Source organism: Diplotaxodon limnothrissa, linkage group LG5 (assembly GCF_057381915.1).
Source record: "Diplotaxodon limnothrissa isolate DT_005_m linkage group LG5, D_limnothrissa_male_GT1.1, whole genome shotgun sequence".
NCBI classification, from domain to species: domain Eukaryota; kingdom Metazoa; phylum Chordata; class Actinopteri; order Cichliformes; family Cichlidae; genus Diplotaxodon; species Diplotaxodon limnothrissa.
Window position 1 is genome coordinate 40,820,917 of NC_140600.1, and position 21,305 is coordinate 40,842,221.

The 21,305-nt window shown below is 42.8% G+C and overlaps 1 non-coding gene across 1 annotated transcript; it reads right to left on the reverse strand.

The window, feature by feature from the left end:
* Positions 1-1,255: 1,255 nt before the first annotated feature.
* On the reverse strand, positions 1,256-1,363 carry LOC146632905 (U6 spliceosomal RNA). Its single transcript, XR_014906238.1, has one exon. It is a non-coding gene; the product is annotated as a U6 spliceosomal RNA (small nuclear RNA).
* Between the last annotated feature and the right edge of the window lie 19,942 nt (positions 1,364-21,305).

Below are 21,305 nucleotides of genomic sequence, written 5' to 3' on the forward strand. Positions count from 1 at the left end.
GCTGACCGGGCATCAGCATGTGATCAGCACAAAAGCAGCATTTCCCAAATGCGGAGACACAAAACATTTCACAAACACAAACGCGAAACGTTGCTGCTAAATTTTGGCTTTTGTCATCGAGTCTTCTGAAATGTCGTTTTAAACCTCAGAGCTGGATGGGCTGAGGATTCGCTTCCACGGACATAAAGCTGCCATCAGCGTCTCTGCTGGAGCTCTGACGCACATTTACGTTCCTCCGCGTGGGTTCCTGTGTGATGAGGCTCGCCCCGTGCATGTTCCCGTGTCACTTCATAGCTGCAGTCATGTGGTTTATCAGGGGTCACATTACTGTACTTCAGCCTGAACATCTTGTCAAGCTCCCAGTTATCAGCCGGGCCATGTGCTGGCGTTACTGCCTCTTAGGGTTGCCAACTCCCTGAAAAATAAATAAGGAACACCTCGTGGCCAGGGCCGGGCGACCCAGTTGTCTTCACCCTTCCCAGTGTGGTGAATTTTCTAGCTCTTTTTTTGTGTGTGAAATTATTTTTTTAACCATTTGACTTGAAGTTGATTTAAGTAGATGTGTATTCTTTGTGATATGAACACATGTGAAACAAATGATCATTTAGCCATTTATTTTTAGCTGAAAATGACAACATTAACACAATAAAACAGGTCTCTTTCTTAAACAGAACCCTGTCATGCTTAACTTTTGAGAATATAAGTAAATCTTTCTTTAAAAGCACTCTGTCCTGCTTAACTTAAAATAATAGAAAACAATAGAAAGAAAAATATTCTTGTAACAGTGCACATTTAGTGCATTTAGTACAATTGGCTTCAGCTGAGGTATTATTTCAGCTTTTCTAATGCTAATCAGCTGCTCCTGTTTGAAAACCCGCTTGTTCCCATGATTACGCATCATAACTCATCATCATTATTCATCTATGTATTACTTTTATGTATTAGTCATCTATTTGTTGTAATCATCTATCCTTGCAGTTGTTTATTACACAAAATAAATTATATTATCACACTTCTGGCCACATAGCGCTGATATTCACTGCACATGCCCATATTAACTTTTTCCAGCCAGGTGTTTTCCTTTTCCCATTCTTCCCTTTCTCTGAGGGGAACAAACATTGCTGCTCTAATGCTGGGCTCACACTGTGCGGTTTTAGGCCCATTTTGAGACGATTTTGGCCTTCATCGTGCGTCGTGTAGTATACGTGGGGTAAGGAGAAGTGATTAACACCTCACGACCAGCTCCCGATCATCAATCGCTCGTGAGGGTCTCACGAATTTGCGTGTCATCCTTGCGCAGGGGCCATGCTAATCTTCTCTGTATCGTATCCAATTTAGCGTACGCGCTTGCCACCACAGCCGCTCACACTGCTCGCGCGCAAACACGTAAACGCCGTGAAAAAGATGGAGCAGCACGGCTGTGCAGCGTGTGATCTGGACACAAGTGATGGAGGCACAACTTGTAGAACTTTGGAAAGCTCATCCGAGCCTTTTCGATGTGGCCTCACAAAATGATCACGACCACAACAACCGTGAAAACAGTTGGATTTACACTGCTGCTCAATCACAGCTGCCTGATCAATGTTTTTCATTAGCAATTTAGCAAAGTTGATGGTGGTGGTGTGTCTGTGTGAGTGAGAGACAGAGAGAGAGCGCGACAGATTTTCTGTTATAACCTTCATTTTATGGAGGCACAGTGTGAGCACTCAGGTCCCATGTGAGAGTACATCGTGACATACGAACTTTTAACCCCTGCGAGTCAATCGTGCAGTTTGAGCAGGAGCTGAATAACGTGACTGAAAAAATCGCACAGTGTCTGCCCAGCTTTAGGTGTACTGTCGTCCGAGACTTGCACCGCAGTGACGGCGTTTGTTTCCCTGTTGGCCATGCTTCTTGTTGTGGTCATCTGTTGTCTTCCGGTATTTTCTCCGCAAGCGACCTTTCCTCGACCAATGAGATGAGCGGTAATCTGAATTGTCATACTCGATTTGTCATAAGTGTGCTGTCAGCTCATTGGTCACAAAGCAGGAGAGGGGCTGGGAATTATGTTTTCAAACAAAGCGTTAATCCCATTAACATTTATAGACTACTTTTGATTCTCACTGTATTACGGGACAAAGTGCGTCCCTTATTAGCTCAATACGGGACGTGTACTTTTGTTTCGAAATACGGGACGATTCCGTATTTTAAGGGGCGGTTGGCAACCCTACTGCCTCTGCAGAGAAATAAATTGTATTCACTACACTGTCGGGTTTTCAGCTGTGTTTCTGCACAGGTAAGCACAAACGCAGGAGAGACGAACCCGCTTTTGTTTTCCTCTTAAGGAGTTTGTTTCGTAAAATAATTTCATCAACTGCAAACAATCAAACTTTTATTATATAAATGATTTTTGACCCTGATCTCCGTCTTGTCAGTGAGGCAGACACTGTTGTTCAGGCTGTTTTCTATAAATCTGTAATTAAATGGAAATATTGATACATCTTTGTGAATAATTTTAAATTTATAAGCAGAAAATCAAGCTGAGAATAATTTGTTTTACTGAGCAGCACCAAAAGATTAGGTAAACAGTTTGTGATGCAATTAAATAATTCAGTTTAATTCACTTAATTATAAGAAATAGTAGAAACTGGTGAGAGTCAGAAGACTTCAAAAATGACAGGAGCCAAGAGGACGGATAAACATACTGAAAACACAACAATGTAAAATTATCTCTGCTTGTATTAAATTATTGTTCACCAGTGTAACGGAGTACATGTACCAGCATTACGTACTTAAAATACAAAATATGAGTAACTGTATTCCGTTACAGTTACCGTTTAAAAAGGTGGTATTCAGAATACAGTTACTTTGCTGAAATAAATGGATTACACGGCGGTCTTTTCCTGTTTCATATGCTCGGCTGTGTCCTCTCTGTTTTTGGTAATTCCAGGCTGGTGGAAACCCAAACAAAACACGCAATAAGAGGCTCTGATGTCTGTGTCTTAATCTCACGGCCCATGTCTCCTCCTCTACTTGCTGCCCGCATAATGATGTGAAGAAATATTTTTTAAAATTATTATTCAAAAAATGATTTAATATGAAGGCAACAGGCAGAGTTACAGGCATCGCCCCAAAGCATGCAGCCTGATGGGCAGTGTAGTCCGTGCTGCAGGGAGAATGGACTGCCGTACCCGTGATGTGTCTGTGAGCGAGGGAGGGAGAAAAAGGAAAAGTACGAGCTGTCATCGAGCAGAAACGGGAGCTGGAAGCATGTAAATATAATAATAACCACTGCAGCCAAGAAGAGTGCCTGACCAGTCCAGCTGTAAGTAAGCTGTTAAGACTCGACTGTACGCTGTGTTCCTGTTTTCCTCTGAAACAATAAGCTCCATTGCAGCAGTCTTTCAACGCCTCTCTCTGTCTCTCACTAGCAAAGTCGACCCAGACAACAAAGTAAAGCTAGTTTTCAGCTACGAGCCCGACACGAACCCGACGTATCAGCCAGAGGTCCCTTTACTACAGTTCAGAGCCGCGGACCTGTTTTATATACGCGTGGAATAGTTTTCTATACGAGGTCGCTGCAAAAAGTGCAGCCTTACCTAATGTCCACCTACTGTTACTCATTTATATTAAGTAGTGATGTGCGATACCACTGATTTCCTTTCCGATCCGATACCAAGTAATATTCAGGGTGGTATCGACGATACTGATCCGATACCGATACTTTGTACAAAAACGTATTTTATTTATTGTATTTCAAATTATAGCGTCATAATGATTACAGGACATCAGATTACGTGTCCTTATCACTTAATAATGCAGAGTTCATCATATAGAAATAAAAAAACTAAAGTTGTCCGCTATTTGAACACCTTGCCTGCCTGCAGCACTAAAGGACTCCATGAGAGACTATCACCCTAGCAGCACCTGTCCCTGTCCTCCTCTTCAGTTCGTCTCAACATACGCTCGTCATATTCTGTGATATGATTTACTCTGAGGTGTTTGACAAGGTTAGTGACGTTGCCACAACCATACATGCCAACCCTCCTGATTTTTCCGGGAGAATCCCGAAGCCACCATTCTCCTGGATTTCCTCCCGGACAACAAAGTTGAAAAACCATATCGCAGAGTTCATAGCGCGGCCCAGCCAATTCCAGTTTCCAACAATGGCGGCAGCTGCTTAGTTTTAATATCACTCTTATTTCTCTTTCTGGGTCGCAAAAAAACCTTTAACATATTTTCAGGTGAGAATGTAGCTGTGTAAACTTCAAATATCTGAGCCGACACATCGTCTTCAAACCCCCGCGGTCTTTCACTACTCGGGTTAAACATGATATATGAGTCACTTTGATAACAATAAAATGTTATTGTTTGGCTTTTTCAGTGTTTTATTTGTGCGTGAGTAAATCGGTTTGGCTGAGATTAAAGTTATTAGATTAGATTAAATTAAACTTTATTAATTCCTCGGGTGGGTTCCTCCGGGGTTTTCACACAGCTGAATAAACGTCAAACAGAAAACTGATTAAACAGAAGAGTTTACGTCAGTGTCCTGTTATATTTTAGATAGCAAGGAGCAGACGGCAGAGTTTCACTCCACCGAGGGAGCTCGTGACGTACTACCCGGCTTTCTTTAGACCGCGAAGGCCGGGTCCTCAGGTGGAAGCAGCCTCTGAATTTGGACACCCCCGCTGTTTCCGGGCCGGCCAATAATAACGGTGACATTTAACGTATTTTATCCGATAAATAAACCCTGTAAAATATATTTATCCCCCCAAAACAGCCCTTTTGAATGTCTCCCTAATTCTGAGGTCTCAAGGTTGGCAAGTGTGGCCACAACACCTCACTTTTTTTTGCCACATGTATCCAAACCACGTCTCAGCTGTTTGTGGAGGTAAAATACGTCCGCACAGTTACGCTCAGCCATTGTTATGAGTGCGCGCGCCAAGGGGCTGCGAGACATTTATACAGCCGTATTTCGCACATGACTATGAAAGGCGGAAGAGGAAGTAGTTCCTTTGAATGTAGACAATCCGAATGTTATAGTTTCTTTCCACTGTGTTCCTGTTAATGATAAACTACAAATTTACTCTAAATTACTAAAATATCGATATTTTAATGTGAGAATTGATTCTAGAACATAAATGACTGGTATCAGAGGAATCGATATTTCAGGATCGATCCGCACATCACTAATATTAAGATTTAAACATCTGGTTGGTGTTGGTGTGGAGAGTAACCTTCAGTAATAGTAATAAATCACACAGCAATAGGAGATTCATGTAGTTGTAAACAGCATGATGATATATTAAGTAATCCAAAGTATTCTGTTACGTTACTCTCAATGAGTAACGTAACAGAATACGTTACAAAATACATTTTGGGGCATGTAATCTGTAATCTGTAGTGGAATACAACTGTGTACATGTTACAGCCAATAAACCAGAAGGATGCACACGCACATGCAAACGGGGTGATCTGAGTCCCTGATATTGGCTTCAGCCTATTAGTATTATTAATATTCTACTTTTCATTTTTAAATCGGTATCTAAGGAATTCAAATTTCACCCACACATTTCATAGTAAAACACAGTGAAAATAAATGAGTTACAACATCTGTTGGACTCCAGTGACAGGCAGGTACTGACAGAAGCAACAACTCAGGTGTGAGAGGAATTCGATGAGGTATTTCAGTTGGCCTCTTTTTCTCAAGTACTGGATTTCTAACATAGCACACTGTGGAAACAGACCTGAAGCATGTTAGAACAATGTCCAATCTCACAACAGGAATGCCTGAATGTAATCAGGATTACCCACAGACAGCTGTGAGTCACATTCTTTCCTTTGACTTTAATAAATACCTGCAGCCTCACACGTTCCAGTTTTCCAGTTCAGTGCAAACCCAGAAACACTGATATATTTGACATATTCTGTGATACAAACAGCAGCTTGTTTCAAGTAAAGAAGTAACATGAAGGTTTACATTTTTTCCCAGCACAACCTGCAAATAGAAATAGAAAGCGTGCTTTTGGGGAGCTAATAAATTCTTTTTCCAGTTCAAGTTGAGCTGAGGGGCTACATGAAGAGCCAGCATCAGAAACATCTTATTTTTGATCATGCAGAGATACTCTGAGTGAAAGTGTGGAGCTGGAAATGACCACAATATCAAAGTCGGTAACTGACTCTCCAGTATTTTTGTTCCTTGTGATGGAGTCTGCAAACCCAGCAAGACCTGAAATATTACGAAAACTAAAGTCGTGGAAAATTGTACAGTTATGAAGCTTATTTACAAAAGTGAGATTAAGATGCAGAGATGATGCTTCAAAAACAAAAACTGAGAAATGACTTTAGATGTTTGCCTTAGCAGATCTCCCCTCAGGTAAAATCTCCATCTAAAGCATGCTGTATGACTTCTGTCCTCTCTCCCCAGGACAGTCTTCTGTACCCCGAGGGCTTCAGTGCAGCTTTTATTGCATCCTGAATATTAAAACCAGCTGACATAAAGGAGCAAAAGTAAACAAATATGTTCAGGTTGTCTTTGTTTCCTTTTCAAGTTGTGATTGCTTCAATAGGTTTGGATAAATGTGATCAGTAACCAGCTGTCTGCTGAGATAACTCTGAGCACGGCCCCCTCGGCGCTGATCACGCTGCTGTGATGCATCTGCTGAATCCAAACGGAGACTTTGTTTTTGTGACCGGCGCCGCTGTGGTCCTGCACGGAGACGGGCTGCTGCAGATTAAGCAGCTGTGATGTCCTGTCGGCATGCCAGACGTGAGATCAGGACCAGAATGTGACAGAACATGAAGTCAGCGAGCGCCGGTGCAGCGTTAACGATGCAGCTTTACTGCAATAATTACAAAGGTTCCAATTATTAATCAGCGACAGGACCAACGGTTTCTCTGGTTTGGCACAATCGGTCTTCACATACAAATGTTGCTAACGCCGAGGCCATTCTGCACTTCCTGGCACCCTGTTTGACACTAATGAGGGTTAGATGGTCAGTTAAAGATGAAATATGAAGCAAAGGGACCATTCAGGATGGATTGGAGGCTGAATGTGACCTCTTCCCACATCGTTCCGTCTGATGACTGAAACTCAAACGAGTGTTTGCACTTTGGCTCATCGCTCTCATCTTTAAGATTTTTTTTAAAGTAGGCTGTAATATGTTTTAAAGCACAGTACAAATGTCTATGGATGAAAATGTTCGGCTAATTATGTTCTACCATCGACTCAGTAATGACAAAACAGCTTTAAGATGTAGTTTTGTGATGTCTTAAAGTGAAATACAGTCACTGATCTTATTATGAATAATTAAATATTAAACTGAGCTTGTAGGCCACTGAGAGCTGAGCAGCTGGTAAGTTCATATTTACCAGAAACCTCTGGCTGTAAGTGTTCCTGCTGCCCACTAAAGCTTTTATCACCAGTGAAGATGAGGACATGATGAAGTCGTTAGGTGTGCCGTGTCTCAGCAGACTTCTGCACAGCCTGAGGAGCTGCATGAAGACCCAGGAGAACATGGACTATTTTAATCATGCTAAGCTACGCTACAGTGAGACTGATTTTACGTCTGCTTCGTCACATCCTGACACTCGGTGTGGACCAGCCTCTCGTCACACAGCATATATCTGTAAAGTTGTAAATCTTTTGACGCGTTACTCGGGTTATAAAAAAATACATAAATACATGTAACAAACTGTAATGAAGAATTTATGATGGACATAAACAGAAAGGAAAAGTGTAGACTATTAGTTACTATTAGTTACTATTAGTTACTATAGTTACTAAATAGTGGAAAGGGGGTGGGGTTAAGTAAGGTCATGCTTCTTCCAACTCCTTTTTGAACAAGTAAGTTATTGATAATTATCATTGTTTTGTTTTCCTTTGTTTGTTTGCCTCTTTTTTCTCTGTTGTTGTTGTTTTAACATTTTAACGTGTTTAAAATAAAGATGCAGTACTTTAATGCAAATGGTTAAAATGCAACATTTTCACTCGTGGTAGAAAGTTGTGGGTTTTTTTCCAGTTCCAACATTGTTGTAACTTCATGAGTTAAACAGGTGATGTGCTAAAATAAAAGCTACCATGAGGCAAAGTTCTGCCATCTTCAGCGTGCTTTTCAAGCATTTCCTTCGATATCGTCCATTTCCATGACCACACATCCTGCAACAGTGCCAACAAATGCACAACCTTCAGATTGTGTGTCTCTGTCAGAGTAGAAAGAGGGAGGAAACACCTACAGGAGGCAGCCGGCCAGGTTTGATTCTCGGCTCTGTCGGGCTGCACTGTGAGGGCGAGATCACAATCCCATATGTCTCACCACTGTCTCACCATTTTTCATCATATGGGGACTGCGCCTCATGTGGACATCCGAGGAACTGCAGGTTTTAGCTCAATTTCCCAGTTTAACAAATACTTTAATTTATTTCTATTTATTCATGAATAATCATTAAGGCCAGCATCCCTTTTAAGCCACGAAGATGAGTTCCAGCATGAACCTGCATCCCGGTTTGACGTCTCTGAGGTCGTCAGAAAAGAATCTCAACTTTCAGATCAAAGAAAAACACACATCCAAAGTCCAATGAAACCCGACTGATTGTAGACGGTTTAATGAAAACATCTCTGTGAAAGTCAGCGAACGGCAGCTTTGATTTACCGCCGTTCTCCTCCTGTTCCACTCACATAAATATGATATATATCTTCAGCTTTCTTATCACCAAAAAGAGCGATAGAACCCTGGAGTAAAGGAGTCAATCAGCAGTGTTTACTTAGCGCTTGATTAAGCTGACTTTTCGCTGTGAGCTAAAGACAGAAAATGTGCTTCGATGAATCAAAGCGGATTTAAGAACAGAAGCTCTATTCTGTTCTGCCAACTCGCCTCTTTAGACATTCCTCAAACTTGTTGTTTATGCCCCGCAGTTACTGGCCAGCTCCCAAACATCTGATCTGGAAGAGCGAGGGCAAGAATGTGAAGTGAAAGAAAGGCATGTATAGGAAGACAAACACACGAGCATCAAAAGGAATACCCTGAAGCACAACGCTGCCCAGACCACCCAAACACACCCGACTGAGGTGTGAATGCGCCTCCCGTGCCTGGATTAACAGCTGAACATTAAGACACACGACAGCTGACCGGGCTGCACCTGCACTTCCTGCATAATTCATGGACGTGGAAAAATGAGCTCATGTGAAGTCACCACCATAGGCTGATGACAAGTGGTCTATAATTAAATGTCCACACAAAACAAGTGTTGAAACACACTGATTTAAACTAGCGCACACTTATACAGGGAGTGCAGAATTATTAGGCAAGTTGTATTTTTGAGGAATAATGTTATTATTGAACAACAACCATGTTCTCAATGAACCCAAAAAACTCATTAATATCAAAGCTGAATGTTTGTGGAAGTAGTTTTTAGTTTGATTTTAGTTTGAGCTATTTTAGGGGGATATCTGTGTGTGCAGGTGACTATTACTGTGCAGAATTATTAGGCAACTTAACAAAAAACAAATATATACCCATTTCAATGATTTATTTTTACCAGTGACACCAATATAACATCTCCACATTCACAAATATACATTTCTGACATTCAAAAACAAAACAAAAACAAATCAGCGACCAATATAGCCACCTTTCTTTGCAAGGACACTCAAAAGCCTGCCATCCATGGATTCTGTCAGTGTTTTGATCTGTTCACCATCAACATTGCGTGCAGCAGCAACCACAGCCTCCCAGACACTGTTCAGAGAGGTGTACTGTTTTCCCTCCTTGTAAATCTCACATTTGATGATGGGCCACAGGTTCTCAATGGGGTTCAGATCAGGTGAACAAGGAGGCCATGTCATTAGTTTTTCTTCTTTTATACCCTTTCTTGCCAGCCACGCTGTGGAGTACTTGGACGCGTGTGATGGAGCATTGTCCTGCATGAAAATCATGTTTTTCTTGAAGGATGCAGACTTCTTCCTGTACCACTGCTTGAAGAAGGTGTCTTCCAGAAACTGGCAGTAGGACTGGGAGTTGAGCTTGACTCCATCCTAAACCCGAAAAGGCCCCACAAGCTCATCTTTGATGATACCAGCCCAAACCAGTACTCCACCTCCACCTTGCTGGCGTCTGAGTGGGACTGGAGCTCTCTGCCCTTTACCAATCCAGCCACGGGCCCATCCATCTGGCCCATCAAGACTCACTCTCATTTCATCAGTCCATAAAACCTTAGAAAAACCAGTCTTGGGATATTTCTTGGCCCAGTCTTAACGTTTCAGCTTGTGTGTCTTGTTCAGTGGTGGTCGTCTTTCAGCCTTTCTTACCTTGGCCATGTCTCTGAGTATTGCACACCGTGTGCTTTTGGGCACTCCAGTGATGTTGCAGCTCTGAAATATGGCCAAACTGGTGGCAAGTGGCATCTTGGCAGCTGCACGCTTGACTTTTCTCAGTTCATGGGCAGTTATTTTGCGCCTTGGTTTTTCCACATGCTTCTTGCGACCCTGTTGACTATTTTGAATGAAACGCTTGATTGTTCGATGATCACGCTTCAGAAGCTTTGCAATTTTGAGACTGCTGCATCCCTCTGCAAGATATCTCACTATTTTTGACTTTTCTGAGCCTGTCAAGTCCTTCTTTTGACCCATTTTGCCAAAGGAAAGGACGTTGCCTAATAATTATGCACACCTGATATAGGGCTTCGGAGTTGACGTCACGCCGCAATGCATTGTGGGAGCGCGGCGGCATTTTCGGGGTCTACGAATCAAATCAAACACACTGTGTTGGAACGACGATTACAAGATGCTTAAAAGCAGCTTAAAAGAGAATGGACTGTATAGAGACCGATTGCGTCCAGAGGCGAAGCGGCGGTACTTGCAGAAAATAGCGTGCATTGGAAATGTGGACCCGTATGAAATACGGCCGTGGAGTAGAAACCCTGAAGACCAACCGCTATTGACGTAGCCTGATATATTTCATACCTTATCTGTGGAGTCAGCGCGTACAAGTCGTCATTCAATCAAAGGTAAGTCAGCTCGAGTACAGCGAGTGAAATGCGTTTGATTTCCCTGCAAACATTCAGATTACTGCAGCATAAATTCATTCATGAGGGGAAATTACAGTGAGAACATGTGGAGGCTGTTAGGTGGATAACATAGTGAGTTCAGTGCATTGATGAGACACTGTCCTGAAGGATTTAGTTATTCTTTATGGTTAAAGAAATTGCAATGATTTATTAATGTTTATTATAAATAATTCTAATTATACATCTTGCTTCCATATTTGTATCTTGTGTCACTAAAAATACATTTTATTTTAGTTTTATACTTTGATTAATGACCTGCAGAATCTCCTTAACATATTAAGTGATTCATAATTGTCACTTTATGCTTTCTCCATCTCTAAAGTGATAACATCCTTGCATTACATACTTTAGGTTCATTTTCTGCAGGCAGGTTTCTGACAGAACAGACAGATTTAGACTATAACCTGCAGCGATGGACACATAAAGAAATGAAAAATGACATGTATGTGCTAACTTTCTTGACACTTTGTTACATTTATGATAAAGTAGATTAAACACATTTGTGTCGGCCTTGGCTCATAGTTCTTGTCTTTAAATGAACTTTGTCTGTGTGTGTTTCAGGTGCTGCACTCTCAAAGACTGAATGAACCAGCATTGCAGCCATGGGTCACTGTGAGCATCACAGGGAAGGTTGAAGCCGCCCACTGCAGCTGTATGGCCGGAGTCGCAGAGACCTGCACCCACGTCGCTGCTCTTCTGTCTAAAGTAGACGGAACAGTGTTGATCCGTGGCACAAGGACTGTTACAGATGAACCTGCATACTGGGTTTTGCCTGGTAATAATACCAAGATACAGCCAGAGGTTGGCCATAAGATAGACGACTTCTCTTCAGCTGCCCAAAAAAGGCTCTTGATCAAAACATTCACAGACCATCTGTAGTGACAGGTAAAAGGAGCCGTCCTCAAAAAAGAAAAACCCCACCTGCTACTGTGGAGGAGTCGTCACTGCTATAATGCCATAATGTTTTATCTAGGGGTCTAGATGTATGCCTGTAGTGCACTGCTGTGTAAATAATTTGCATTTACTGAATATGTACTGACTGAGTCCCACTGTTCAAAAGTTGAATAAAGAAACTAAATTATTTTGCCTTTTTTTATTTTTTATTAAAACCACTTTATAGAACATCACATCAGTAACAGTGTAGAATCCATGTCATTTACAGTTTACAAATGACAAAATGTTTACACCAAATCATGAGTGTTTACATGATATCACCCACTACTAACATTACTTTATTTACTGTATCTTTTGAAAAAATAACAGCACAAGACTTAAGAACATTTAACAGGAGCAGGTTTCATTCTTCTCTGGTTTTATTATCACACTGTTCACCAAACGCAGCAAACCTTCACCATCTTATCCAGGAGGGTCACCTCTTCACCCTCACATGGAAGAAGTAATCTGATTGGCATGGTGGTTTGTTTGAAGCAGGTCCCTCGTGTAGCGCTGGAAACCAGTCATGATGTTTCATCCATTTCATCGGCTGGTTTGCTGCAATAATGCCAAATAATTAGCATCTCTATAGATAGAAGGTAGTTCTGCAAAATCACTCAGTAGGATGTTTGTTCTAATTTGCTATGAGCTCAGAGCGCATCGAAAATAAAACTAATAGGCTATAAAGAGTGATATGAACATATTTAGAACTTACCGGAATGAAAATGTCTGGAGCACCAACAGATATTTGGAGATGGAAGAGAACTGCATGTCAGCTCGTCTCACAGCTGCTATCCAGGCTAGACGCCTTCGTTTGGTAACATCGATACACGAGCTGCTCATGTCGCTTCCAGGTTGGGAAAGCATAAAAAGACAATCCAACCTTATTCCCGTGCCGGTCGTAAGATCGAACATTGCAGCCGAGCACACAGCAAGTACGAACCATGGCTATGCTATCGCTCCTAGCTTAGACCCCCAAAATGGTGAATCGGGCCAAAATCCTTTCCACGCCCACCCCCGTGACATCACGCTCCGAAGCCCTATAGGGTGTTGATGTCATTAGACCACACCCCTTCTCATTACAGAGATGCACATCACCTAATATGCTTAATTGGTAGTAGGCTTTCGAGCCTATACAGCTTGGAGTAAGACAACATGCATGAAGAGGATGATGTGGACAAAATACTCATTTGCCTAATAATTCTGCACTCCCTGTATGCAGGCAAGTTTATTGAAAGATGGAGGGATGTGACGTGTCTGATTATCTGTATCTGCTGTGTGTTTTTAGACACAGTGAACGCAGCTATTTAGTCACCAGCTGTTCCTCAGCGCTGCTGCGTTTCACTAAAATATGAGTAAAACACAAAGTGGAGATCAGGAGAAAAAGACCTAAAGCAACAGTCAGGCAGGCGTGTTCATAAAAGACCTTTCAACAGTCAGTGAAACAAAAGGCTCCTTCACCACTAGGGGGCCTTCAGATCCATCTGCTGACCTTAAAGGAGAGGTCAGAGGTCAAATGTGATACGATAGTTCAAATTTTCGTACTATGCATTCTATAAAACAAACATATAGAATGTTATGAGGCTTTTTGTCAATTTTCTATCAATAAATCGTGAACTTGTAAAACCCAAGGAGACGGACCCCACGGAGTTTCATCAGAATTCATTCAAAACCTTTAATGAATTTAATGAAACGTCATCCTGTGAAAAACAGAAGCTCCACTGCAGAGTTAACAATGGCTCTAATATAAAAGTCACCCTGAGTTATAGTTGGGTCTGTTGGTGATACAGGGCACTTCCTCCATGTGCTGCTCATCAGGGTCGTCAGACTGTTGTGAGCTGGAGCAGAAATAAAACTGAATCCAAGTACCAGACTGAACTGAAATGTATGATAAACAGATCATCCAAAAAGTTATTTAAGTTGGTCTGAAGCCCCCAGGGAACACAAACACACTGCTGTGGGTCCATCGACCTTTCCTCCACAGTTAGCAGGAATGTGTAATATTTACACTGCACACAGAACAGCAGGACACATGGAAAGTAATGTGGCGAGTACCCGGCACCTCCAGGTACAGCATCTAAACAGTTTGGGACGTGTCCTCCCTCCCAGCTTCACCCCCTCTGTAGCTCTGCCAGCTGTAAATGAGATTAAAGTAAAGAAGAAGCATGCAGGACCCGCAGCCATGAAGCTCAGATGACGCAAAGCTAAGAGCTGAGGTGCATGGTGCGTAAACGTTATCAGATCACCTGACAATCTTTGTCAGACGTTTCCATCCATTTTCTCCCACTTATCTGCGTTGTGGGGGCAGCAGCCTAACCTAGGATTCCCAGACCTCCCTCTCCAACCTCCTCCAGCTTCTCTGGGGGAAGATGGAGGCATTCCCAGTCCAGCTGACAGATGTGATCTCTCCAGTATGTGCAGGGTCTGCCTCGGGCCTCCTCCCAGTGCCCGAAACATCCCCAAGAGTCATCCTTATGAGAAGCTCATACCACCTCTTTTCGATGTGGAGGAGTAGCGTCTGAACTCCTGATCCTATCTCAAAGGAGCCCAGCCACCCTTTTCCAACACTTGTATCCGCAATCTCGTTCTTTCGGTCACTACCCAAGGTCGTGACGATAGCTGAGGGCCAGGACGTGGACCAACCGGTAAATTGGGAGCTTCGCTTTTACACTCGGCTCTCTCTTCACCACGACGGACCGGTGCAGCGTCCGCAGCAAAAATCCATCTGTCAACCTCCGGCTACCTTCACTTGTGAACAAGACCTCGAGATATTTTGGGGCATTCGTATTAATACTGAGACAAAGCAGACCTGAGAAATCCATCCTGTTTGTGCTTTGAGATTCTTAGAGCCACAGTAGAGTACGAGGCAGAAAAAGAGCTAATCACTGCTGTGCTAATCACACAGTTTATCTGCTTTTGAAATAATATTCTGATGATTGTTTCTATTGGATTTCTAATGGTTGTTTTTCATTTTCCATTCCAGTCATTATTTGTTCAAACCGCTGAGAGACCATTAGTTACCCGCTGTGTCAGTTAACCCTCTCAGGCCCAAATTAAGTCCTGCAGTGGTACTTCTGAGTAAAAAAACTATGTATGTGGGGTAATCAAGTTGTGAGTTCTTAACTGTTGCAAATCTGCAACGTCTGCCTGGAGACTGTTAATCTGAAATCAACAAGCCTGATGCTGAAAAACAAATGAAAAAGAAAAAGTGTGAGAGAGAGAATTTAAAAGAAAATATCAGCCAACAGTCCAAAAGTCCATGAAGACACAAACACGGAGGGGAGCAGAAGCTTCATACGCGGCTTTGATCTTTTACAGATATTACACGCTCTGCGGGAGGTTGGTCGATACAGAACTGACAGCAGCTCCCAATAACCCGAAACGGCTTCAGAAACACTCGACAACTATTCAGCTGACCACGTACGCACAACGCCTGAGCGGCCAAGGCCACCCAGAGAAACGCCTCCTCTCATCATCCTCGTTAGATTCGGGGGGTTTCTTGCTCCCCTGCCTCCAGTCTCCTGACATCAGTTTGGTTTTTTAGGTACTTCCTGTTTTACTTAGACAGTGAAGACTGTTTGGCCATCTCGGGAATCGCTTCCAAATACCTTTTTTGAAATTACCACCTGAATATTTGGTACCAGTGTTGACATTTTTGATAAAGTCCAGACAGCAGCGACCACCCCGAGGCAAAGCGTTTAACCAGCACGCACCGGGAGAGGGAATTTTCCCCCTTTAACCGCTTTGCATCCCAGTGTCACTGTAAATATTGGAGGGAATCACACACGCAGCGGGAATCTCGGCATCACTCGGGCACCACTGTGCACGTGTGGGAATGAGGTTTGCAGCTCTGTGGTGGAGGCCGCGGTGTTGCCACTGCACGTGGAGAGTTCCTCCCTCGCTGTCTGTCCGTCTGTGACTCAGTCCTTTGATGTGTCGTCTCCGTTTATTCATCGTCCATAAGGACGGCTGAAATGAGGCTTCCACACATCGTGGGATTTTATCACAGCTTGCTTTCAGACGCTGTAGACAGAGTTGTATTAAAGGTGCAGCAGCTGGATTGATGTTCTTTCCACAAGCTAGGAAGGCAGTGGATTAAACAGAGAGCTTCCACCTTAATACGTTTGTTCTGTCTGCTTCTACCTGAGCTCAGGTACAGAGGGAAACCTGCACTGACAGAAGATGTTAAGAATCCCGAGAATCCCCCGCAGCTGCCTCCTCTTCCTCCGCCCAGCCTGTCTGCGTCTCTCTGTCTTACCTGCTGATTTATGGATCGCACACACAGACACGTACTCGTCTCTCATGCTGTGCAATACCGCTGTCAACAACAAGGACCTGCAAGGTTAGCAGATAACAGTAATCCATATAACCTGATGCTCCCTGTAAACATGATTAGAGCTGAAAAATTAGTCATTTCAATAAGCTCTTAAAAGAAAAACACTATCCATCGAGTCTGAAGCTTTATCCTTCTTCCTGTGTCTTCCTGTGTCTTCCTGTGTCTTCCTGTGTCTTCCTGTGCACTCTCGTTGGGGTTGATGAAGGTGGAAATGTGTGTCGGAGACTAAACGAGTTCAGGTTAACAGATCCAAACACAAAGAGGAGTTTCAGGTCTGCTCTGCCACTGAAGGTGAGGTGCTATCATATGAGCTAACACGAGCTAGCTCGGTTATTGCAGGGCAGCCACAGACTCTATGGGAGCATCACACACATACAGATGCTCAGTAACACCCAAATAAAATCCTACAGTTTCACTCATAGCCACCACAAACACGGCCCAGAGGTCCAGTTCAGGTGAAGCAGGCAGACAGCTAGCAGCTACAGATGCCTGCTCTTCCCTCCATATGAAGAAAGAAATGAGTTATAGGTTTGTTACAGCAGGCTGCATAACTGAGACTCACATATATAGAACATATAGATCACTGGATTAAAGCAGTGTCAGTGAATGTGTGTGTGCAACTTCTAAACTTCATGCAGAAGCATGCAGCAACATTTTTCCTCCTTGCTGGGTTTAGTTTGGGTCAGCTGTTATTAACCGTCGCTGCAGGTAAAGTTCAGGTGCACAGACCCTGTTTCAGCGACCAAAATCAAATCCACACATCCGCTCAGACACGTTAAGGCTTCCTGCAGCAAACTCAGTGCAGGATGGAGACAAACTGGGAGTCTGTCTGATGTGTCATGTCAGGTCTTCCTCCGCAGCAGGAAGGAAATGAAGCAGGAGCCTGGAGTAGTAAACATCAATTCACATTTACTCTTCCTGTGCCTCCAACAAAGCAGTGATCTCCAGCGCTGACAGAGAGGCTACGTTGTAGCACAGAGGACTGAAAAATTGTGTGTTAACGTCTTTTTGGTAATAACATGCAGATAACATCTCAGAGTTTTTACAAAGGGCGTCCATGTTTCATGTTTTGTGTCCATGGACGTTTCTGCTGAACAAAACATTCGCACATTATCAAAAGCGTCCTGCTGTGCTGAGTGGCTCTTCATCGTGTTTTTCATGTGCATGAGTAATTGTTCCACAGCTCTGACAGAATGTATAAAAATGTTTTCCATAGCGGAGATGGTCTCTCTTTGTGGGAACATCGCTGAAGGAATAAATGTGCTTGAACTGGTTTTCAAAACATGTATTCTATTAATCATATTTGAGTCGACTAACTGCGCTTCTGCTCGAGCGGGACTTCTTGGTACCAAAAATAGAACTTCTTGGAGTACAAAGTGTGGTTGAAGTGAAACTAAGCGCATGTTTCTTCTGAAATCCTGCAGTAACAAAAGTTTTTATCGATTGTGGCACATGATGATGTGCTGAGAATGGATTGCAAAAAGATCAAAATCTGATCATTCAAAGATCCCAGAAAGTGCAAATACAACTGTGGGAACGCCAGAGGTGGCAATTAAAGACAATTAGCATACCAGCCATTGAGATCCTGGGATTTCCGTGGAATTTCTGCCTAAATCCACCTGCAGGAACCTGTGATTCTTAGCTTGTGTTGGCTTGTGTGCAGCCCAGAGGCTCATTTTAGTCATTGGACCTGTTGACCTTCAGTGAGCCAAACTATGAAAACTATGGTCCGATAACCTAAAAAACACCTATAAATTATTTTAGTGTAAAGAAGCATGGCACATTGTCTTTATGTGTGCCTCAGTAACCTGAATGAACCAAAGGAAAAAACACTATTCTTGCCTAAAACTCAGAGTTCAGAGGAGGTTTTAGTCATGTGATCCAAAAGGGTCCAGATCATAACCCAAAACACACCCACACAACAGTCCCAGCAAGTTTTACTAAACTCTATAAACATGCACATGTAATAAACCAGCCTGATGATGTTAATTCAATTAAAACTTTACTTTGAAAAAAAGCACTTATTTCACTGAATACTTTTTGTTAACTAAAATCTTTCATGGCGTCACTTCTTTACTTTGTTTTAGTCCAGCAGGCTCTGCGTGAAGAGTCATGTGCTTCTTCACAGCTGTCAAGCTTTGCAGAATCACTCAGTGGGCCCGACCGCATGTGGCCATCCAGCTCTGGCCCACGGGCCACATTTTTGACATCCCTGCTTTAGTGTGAGACGCCACGTTAGCAGAGATCCATGCACAGAGATGACACTGAGGTTATTCAACAACTCCCCGCTGCCACAGATTCTGCGCAGGTCGTTTCAGTCGTCACAGACAATCAGACTAAAAAGCCCCACAGATTCCAGCTGCAGGAGGCTGTATGTACACAGTGCAGCCTTCATAAATGACCTTTACCCTCTGCTTCATCAGACTCTATCACTGCACACAGCATTCAGTCAATAAAAACAATTATCGTATAAACCTCTCGTTTTATTATGGGGACACTGCAAGAGTCCCAAAGGCTCTAACAGCGAGACAACTGCTACGGAAAAAAAGCTAAAATATGAAATCTGGAACAGCTGATGGGAGAAGGAGCGTGGCGACAGTTTAAAAACAAGAAAATGCTGTTGAAAAATGATCTGATTGAAACTTTAGGACAGCAAATATTTAGTCCTCTGCTTTAACCCACAGCTGTAGCTCTCTCTGATATGAACTAAGCATGAACTTGTTTGCTGGGATAAAAACAGATGTCAGGATAACAGTTATGATTTTACAGTTATTGAGAAAAATTGTGTGTTTTTGGAGAGTGCGACTAAATTTAGTCTGTCTGCTGTTGCATCTTTAATGCAGCGAGACTGCAATCAAAAGGCGGATTAGCATCAGCAGACTGTCAGCGTTTGATGGCTCGTCTTCACTGTTCTCTGGGTTAAATGTTCGGCACAGCCTGACATGTTTGGCTTCATCAAAGCCCGCTCTTACCCATGGCTTTACTTACATGCAGTGTGTTGCTGCTGCTTTAATAAAGTTTAAATGAGACAAAAGAAAAGAAAAGCATCTCCTTTTCTCCTCATTAAGCCACACTCTGACTGATCTATTAAACCTTTGCTTTTCACAATCACGCTGCTTTCATTACTCTGGGACAGATTGTTTCTCTTTCATCTTCCTTCTCCTTTGCTCCGTCCTTTCTTTGTGTCGCTCTGCTGTCTTATTGTCTATTAAAGATGTATTCTGTGAGGAATGACAGATCGGGGCTGATGAGAAAATGAACAAATGTAGGGATGAAAGTAGGAGCTGCATGTGCTTTAGGATGTGTGTGTGCACGCTTTGTGTACAGCAGCGTTACAGAGATGGTGACGCAGATTGTCTCCCTCGTGTTGAAGCACGACGTGGGTTTCCAGAGACTGCCAACCCCCTCAGCCTGACACACACACACACACACACACACACACACACACACACACACACACACACACACACACACACACACACACACACACACACACACACACACACACACACACACAACATTTGACTCAGAGTGTTCCTGCATGAAGTTGATGTGAAAAAGTGCCATCAGCAGCACATGAGACGTCTGTGAAAGGCAGACCTCTGAATCTGTTGGGATCACTGAAGTTTGATCTATAATTATAGTCGCAGTTTGTTTCATGTGCAAACATTCATACCTGTTTACAAAGATCACGTTTAGTGTGCCAGAAAAGATCTGATTCCCTCACAAAGGTTCACAGACACGTCGATCAGACGCTGATTTTCTCGTGTTGTCGCCCGATCGTTTCTCCTGCAAAGCTCGAGTTGTTGGCGATGTGATCACGATGGGAGTGTGACTTACTGATTTGTGATATATGCTTAACGACAGGTAAGACTGCTTTGATATGCGTTTGACTGGATGTTCATCATCATGGTTACAGTAATGAACAGAGGTTATACTATTCAGACCCTCTGAGCCCCGTTTTTCCTTAATGTTGACCTTGGTCCACGGGAAAAGTGCAGAACTCCGTTTGCTAAAGATTTAGGAGTGTTTCTCGATAGCTCTTTCTCATTTGAGAAACAAACCCTAAATTTCCCCTTGTGGGGCAATTAAAGGATTATTCTATTCTATTCTATTCAAATAATTTCTGCTATTAAAACCAGCTTTTTCCAGCTGAGGGCCGCTGCAAAAACCAAGACCATGTTGTCATTTGCTGATTTCGAGAAAGTGATTCATGCATTCATGTCATCTAGGCTTGACTACTGCAATAGTCTCTATTTTGCTATTAACCAGACCCTACTCTCTCGTTTACAGCTAGTTCAGAACGCGGCGGCCTGACTCCTAACAGGCACTCGCAAATTTGAACATATCTCCCCTGGCACGTTTGCACTGGTTACCAGTACGTCGTAGAACTGAATTCAAGATTTTGTTGTTTGTTTTTAAATCTCTGAATGGATTAGCTCCATCTTATCTCTCGGACCTTTTAACTAAAAACTCCAAGCAGAGCTCTTAGGTCGGCAGATAAGTTGCTCCTGGATATCCCCAGAACCAGACGGAAAAACCGAAGTGACCGAGCTTTTCTGGTTGCTGCCCCAGGCTGTGGAACAGTCTAACATTAGGTCATCGCCAACACTTGACATTTTTAAAACCCGTTTGAAAACGCACTTGTATTCTCTAGCTTTCACTTATGACTACTCTTCCATTGTATTTTCTATGAATGTTTACTGTTTTCATTATGTACAGCACTTTGGTTCAACCCGTGTTGTTTTTTAAATGTGCTTATAAATACATTTGATTAGATTTGAGATGTTTATGTTATGGGATGTTGATTCCAAAAAACACAAGTAATGTTAAAGTCACATTTTTCCCATGGCATGCTAACTTGGGGGCTGTCTCACATCGCTGCACCTCTTATGTTTATGGCTTTCAGACATTTATTTTCCTTCCAGCCTGAAACTTCAAGCTCAAGCGAGAAAACTGTAGTTCCTGTAATGTCCACCAGGGGCCGGCTCCT